A 7,061-nucleotide genomic window follows, 5' to 3' on the forward strand; every position below is an offset into this window, starting at 1 on the left:
ACATTGTGTATTAACACGTGCCAACTTCCCCCAAAGCCTATAGATTTTCTGAATCTTCTATTGGTCTGTGGGGAATACCCTTCATCGGTGGGAAATTTTATTCCAGTTAGCAGGAAATGGCAGCCAGCAGCAGCCATGCAAAACTGAACGATAGCCCGGCCCTACAACCTGTGTAGCAGGCACAGCTCTACATCCCGCCTCCCAGATGTTTAAGAGTTCAACCCTTTGATTTCAGAGCAACATGAGGAAAAAATTGTTCCCTTCTAAGCTCTATAGCAACCCACCCCTCTTCTGCCTATTTTTCAACCTTCTCCCCTTATTAGGCCCTATTAGGCCATGAGGGAGGGAGAAGATGTGGCATTGTCCACTGGAGATCTCAGGGCTGGCCACAGAGATCCACATAGGGAGTTGTATTCCCAATCACATCCTACAACCCCCCTCCACCTATCTCCTAATGCTCTTTCACCCCCTGTATATGTCCCACTCTAAGGGGCTGCCCCCTTTCCCATTCCACCACAGACAGACCTCATCACACTTGATATGCTGTGCCTCACACCATTCCTCCCACCTAACCCTGCAGCCCCAGCACCCTCAAACACTCTGCATCTCCTCTAGGAAGCACAAAGTGATGGGCTACACACACCCCAACCACACACTCTTCCTGCCTTCAGGGCACACATACACCACAACCTGATGAGAACACAGGATGAAAGTAGGTCAAAAAGTGAAATATTGAAGTTTGAAATGCTGAAGATCTTTCCAGTTCATGAGGTTAGAAAATGAGCCTTTTTTATATTGTCTTGAAATATTTTCTATTAGCAATAAAAAAATTTAAAAACTAACTTCACAATTTTTCACAAAAAAGTGCACTAGAAAAAAGGACATTTTGGAATAAAATAAACCCTCTTTGGTTCCAAATTATTTTGACAAATGCTAATATACACTGACTACACAGGAAAGGAATCTACAACCCCCTTGACCTTGGAGGATGCAGATTGGGCCTGTCAGATGTACTTCATCATTACTAATCACGAGCAAAAAACTGGTCAGGAGTTACCCATTGAAGACCCAGCAAGAATGAATGGAAGAATGCACAAAACCTAATGGGAAATTGTCACAGGAGGGCCCATTGGCTTTCTTTGGGGTAACAGCAGACAGGAGAAAGAAGAAGGCCAGGCAGAGGGTTGGGGGGGGTTGCGGGGGTAAAGTGGTAGGGATATTTCAGTAAGGTTTCCAAATCTCCCATCCCATGCTAATTTCATCTCCCTCATTCACAAGATAAATTGAATCTGAATGTGTACAGCATGCACGCTCATTGAGATCAAAGTTCAACAGGAATCTTTTCCACGGCTACATTTTGAAGGCTTTGTGAGCTCCTACAAACATTTTCAAGATTTTTTTCCCCTTGTGTTTCATTTTAGATTAAAAGAGTAGTGTTTTAAATAAATCCATGCCAAAAATCTCAGTATCCATTTGATTGTAGCTACATACTGAAAAATATGACTTACTAAATGTCAACAAATGCATATGTTGCTCATAATTAGGTATGTAAAGTGAGAGACAGGTTTGTGTAATTGAATGTCTTTACACAGCCGTATGATGAAAGACATGCGAAATTCAATTTTTGGAGGTTTGATTGAAGAACCACATCCATCAGATTTTCTACATTCATATAACACCTTTCGCCCTGAAAGATACCAGTTGCTTATTACCTCCAGCTGATGTGAGATTTTATAGCAGGATCACTTCATCCACCCACTGTAACAACTCTCTGGGGTAAGCCAAACAGTGTAATATTTCAAGAAGCTTCAAGCAGGAAAGCAAGAAGTCTTGCCAGGTTTGCAATGGGCTCTTTAGTTTTAGAAGTTACCATAAAAAACTCCTATTTCTACCTTTAACACCATTGAGTGTTAAGCTCTTTAAGGAAAGTAAAACAAAGCACTCTGTTGAGCTTCTTAATATATTCTTATGTCACGTAGGATGGTGGTGTCACTATGGCCGTGTCCAGACTCAGGGTTTTTTTCGGGAAAAGTAGCCTTTTCCCGAAAAAACTTCCCCTGCGTCCAGACTCAAGCCGCGTTCTTTCGAAATTATTTCGAAAGAACGCGGCTTTTCTTTCGATGGCGGTAAACCTCATTTCACGAGGAAGAACGCCTTCTTTCGAAAGTTCCTCTTTCGAAAGAAGGCGTTCTTCAATGTAAAGAGGCCGTCTTCGAAAGAGAGCATCCAGACTCGCTGGGTGCTCTCTTTCGAAAAAGCGGATTTCTCTTTCGAAAGATCCGCCTGCAGTCTAGACGCGATCTTTCGAAAGAGCCTCTTTCGAAAGATGCTTTCGAAAGAGCCTCTTTCGAAAGAAGCCTGCAGTCTAGACATAGCCTATGTCATTGTAAGTGGGCACTTATGCTGATGGAAGGTAAATGTAAGTGTGGACACATGTACAACTATGTTGACACAAGCTTCCTTATATCAAACCTAACTTTGTAGTATGGACCAGGCCAATGCAACAAACAGTGGTACCATGCAAGGGGAGAAAGGGGAAGATGAGATTATGGTATTAGGGACATAAAGTTGCATACATTGAGAGAATTTTGTAAGCTTCATAATTTGCTGTATTTTAAAAGTAGTAAGAGAAGAGAACGAGCGATATTACTGAATCACTAATAAATACTATATTTTCTTGAAAAATAACTACATGAGAAACATCATCTTGTTTTGGTTTTAGAAGTTACTGTAAACACCTAGTTTTACCTATAGCTACCCAGTATTTTGTAAATGATGGGTTCTCAGCCTGGAGGGTTCTTAACCAGGTGTGGTACTTGCCCTGCCTTTTCCATTTTGTTAGATGAATTGGAGGATGTGGCTAGATAGGAAAAGATCTCAGGGAGGACCCATTATGCAAAACATGTAAGTTATAATGTAGAGTACTTTGCAAAGAAACACAATAGACTTTGTCATGGCTCCTTTTAGCCAAAGATAAAGAGATCAGAGAGGGTGTGTGGCCCCTAATGGATGAAGGAGGTAACCTAGTGACAGATGATGTGGGGAAAGCTGAAGTACTCAATGCTTCCTTTCCCTCTGTATTCACGGACAAGGTCGGCTCCTGGACTTCTGTGCTAAGTGACGCAAGATGGGATGAAGGTGGACAGCCCGTGGTGGGTAAAGAACAGGTTAGGAACTATTTAGAAAATCTAAACATACATAAATCCATGGGTCCAGACTTAGTGCCTCCAAGGGTACTGAGGGAGTTGGCAAATGTCATTGAGAAGCCTTTGGCTATTATCTTTGAAAAGTAGTGGAGATCAGGGAGAAATCCCGGATGATTGGGAAAAGGCAAATGTAGTGCCCATCTTCAAAAAAGGGAAGAAGGAGGATCCAGGGAACTATAGGCCGGTCAGTCTTACCTCAGTTCCTGGAAAAATCATGGAAGGGATCCTTAAGGAATCCATTTTGAGGCACTTGGATGAGAGGAAACTGATTAGGAATAGTCAGCATGGATTCACAAAGGGCAAGTCGTGCCTGACCAATCTGATTAGTTTCTATGTTGAGGTAACTGGCTCGGTGGACATGGGGAAGTCAGTGGATGTTATATACCTTGACTTTAGCAAGGCTTTTGATACGGTCTCCCACAATATTCTTGCCAGCAAGTTAAGGGAATGTGGATTGGATAAATGGATGGTAAGATGGATAGAAAGATGGCTAGAAGGCTGGGCCCAGCGGGTAGTGATCAATGGCTCGATGTCAGGATGGCGGTCGGTTTCTAGTGGAGTGCCCCAAGGTTCGGTTCTAGGACCGGTTTTGTTCAATATCTTTATTAATGATCTGGATGAGAGGATGGATTGCACCCTCAGCAAGTTTGCGGATGACACTAAGCTGGGGGGAGAAGTAGATACGCTTAAGGGCAGAGATAGGGTCCAGAATGACTTAGACAAATTGGAGGATTGGGCCACAAGAAATCTGATGAGGTTCAACAAGGACAAGTGTAGAGTCCTGCACTTGGGACGGAAGAATCCCAAGCATAGTTACAAGCTGGGGACCAACCGGTTAAGTAGTAGCTCTGAAGAAAAGGATCTGGGGGTTACAGAGGATGAGAAGCTGGATATGAGTCAACAGTGTGCCCTTGTAGCCAAGAAGGCTAATGGCATATTAGGGTGCATTAAGAGGAGCATTGCCAGCAGATCCAGAGATGTCATTATTCCCCTTTATTCAGCTCTGGTGAGGCCACATCTGGAGTATTGTGTCCAGTTCTGGGTCCCCCACTACAAAAAGGATGTGGACGCATTGGAGAGTGTCCAGCGGAGGGCAACCAAAATGATTAGGGGGCTGGAGCATATGACTTATGAGGAGAGGCTGAAGGACTTGGGTCTGTTTAGTCTGCAGAAGCGAAGAGTGAGGGGGAATTTGATAGCAGCCTTCAACTTCCTGAAGGGAGGTTCCAAAGAGGATGGAGAGAGGCTGTTCTCAGTAGTGACAGATGGTAGAACAAGGTGCAATGGTCTCAAGATGTGGTGGGAGAGGTCCAGGTTGGATATTATTAAAAACTATTTCATTAGGAGGGTGGTGAAACACTGGAATGGGTTACCTAGGGAAGTAGTGGAGTCTCCATCCCTAGAGGTGTTTAAGTCTCGGCTTGACAAAGCCCTGGCTGGGTTGATTTGGTTGGAATTGGTCCTGCCTAGAGCAGGGGGCTGGACTTGATGACCTTCTGAGGTCTCTTCCAGTTCTATGATTCTATGAGTCACCTAGAAGCTTGACAAAACTGGCCCCGCTGTAGTGAGAGATTTACTATCGAATTCTGTGGGACCAGCACTTTTCGCTGTGTTGAAATACAACTTTTGATGAATTCAAGGAAATCTGCATCACTGTTTCAGTTTTACTGGAGACCCAACAGTCACATGAAAATAGATACTCCATTGGCTAAAACTAGCTTTATTAGCTCAGCCACATGCATATGCATCCAGCTCGATTTCTCTCTACTGGAAATATGTCAGAAACTGATAGGGCAGAGATTGTCATTAAACAGGCAATTAGCTAGAAGGATTCTAACATGTTCTGTTTGGTAGGTGCTGGGATAGCATTTGCAGCAGAGCTCTCTCAGCCAAGTCAAGTGCAAAGAGATAATGAGATATGTCCTCTGCTGCTCCGCATACCGATTGTTTCAATTCTGAAGGTTCAACAGAGTGACTGCTTGGCTCAGTGTCATTTTATTAATGGTATTGACAAAGGAAAAAATTGCTCATAGTTATGCAACTTGAAAGGCAATTTTCTGAACTTTAATTTTAGTAATGGCTTGTGATTTGGCCAACTCTGAAGAAAGAGTTTATAGGAAAGGCCAGATGCTTCCAAAAGCCCCAGCCAATCAGGAAAAAGCTTACTGAGAGCCAATCAAGTGGAGGCTTGAAAGAAGCCAATTGGGGCCTGGCTAGACCCTATAAGAAGGCTGCAGGATAGAAAAGAGGGGAAAGGGCAAAGAACTGGCTCTTACAGAAACACCTAAGACAGAGTAGTGCAGGTCAACAGAGTCTGGGAGAGCTCTAGGTTGATGACTGCCAAACTGGGGCACTGATACAAAGAGCAAAGGAGGTGCTATAGCTGTGGGGAAGTGACCCAGGGAAGCAGGCAGTAGAAGACTTGAAAGAAGGAAGTAAGTGGCTGCTGCTAGGGAGTTCCTGAGTTGGGGCCAAAAGTAGTGTGTAGGCCTGCCCTCCCTGCTTGCCAGTTATGAGAGTAGCTAAGCCAGACTTCAGTTTGCTTTTGCAGGAAGGGGCCAAACCAAGGGCTGCAGTGAGCCACTGAGGTGAGTGATAGAACCAGAAGTTGCTGATACCCTGAAAGGGTGGGAAAGCCAGCAAAGTGGGTCAGAGGGAGGGCAATGTCCAGAAACAAACACCATAGTCCAGGAGTGATGTGGATCCGACAGAGAGGATGATGGAGACCGAAAGAGTAATGGTGAGTGAGACACCACTAGTGAAGGTGCACTGTTGAAAGAGCTAATTCCCAAGACAACCAGCAGGCGGTGGCACTGTGGTGAGTCTGATCCTGTTACAGTAGATGGAGTTCTGATCCTAACAGTGATATAAATAGAATATTGACCTCAAACAGCTTCATAATCACAGCCTTACCTTTTTGATCTATGTTTTCTTCCTCTAGCTTGTCAGTGTCAATACTCATCTGCAGTCTCTGGCATATAATCATTACTGGATACTGAACTGAGGCTTCTTTTTACAGAGATGAGGCTATAGTGACTAGGGTGCATGCTAAGTTAGTATCTAATAAGGATATAATTAGAGAACCAGCGTCACAAGGACTGAAGTTTGCCGTAAGCCAACAATGCTTTTAAAATAACAATTCAGACCCCAGTCAGGTGAAGAGGTTTGTGGGCTCCAAATACCTTGTAGGATCAGGGACTATATTTTTTTAATCAGTGCACAAAGCACAACATAGACCTGCTAAAAATGAGCCAATAGCTTCCAAAACCATAGCACATACACAGCCATACACCAGTAAATAAAACTGCCCCAAGAAGTCAGTAACTGAAAATAGAAAGGATTCTTACTGCTCTCAAACCCCGTGATTCCAGGAACATCTAATGTGGAAAGAGAACTAGGGAAGGAATGGCTGGGGGAAGGAACTTCCTCCATCACCTTTGCACTATAAGGTATTGATAGAAGCATTGATACCATATTTATCAAATCAAAACTCCCATTAATAGAGTCCTGCAAATCCATGGATTTTCACTTTACGTCCACAAGTATTCACATCCACATCTGCAGATACAGTGGCAAATGCAAATTTTGTTTCCACACAGTACTCTACCTACCAAGTTCAATGCAGCCAAGATTACAACCTTACTCAAATTTCAGGGTTAGGGTACATTTCTCAGAATTACTATCAAAGTCTCAAATGTTCTGCCATGTGTGGGCACTGCACATTACATAACCAAAGAAGTGACATTTAATAGAACAGATGAGGAACAAGGAAGCTACTGAGATCCTCATGTTGTTGTAACTCACCTAAAGTGGAGGTTATTTTCTTGATTAAAAGAAAAACAATTTAACTATATT

Source organism: Pelodiscus sinensis, chromosome 2 (genome assembly GCF_052426305.1).
Source record: "Pelodiscus sinensis isolate ZL-2025 chromosome 2, ASM5242630v1, whole genome shotgun sequence".
NCBI classification, from domain to species: Eukaryota; Metazoa; Chordata; order Testudines; family Trionychidae; genus Pelodiscus; species Pelodiscus sinensis.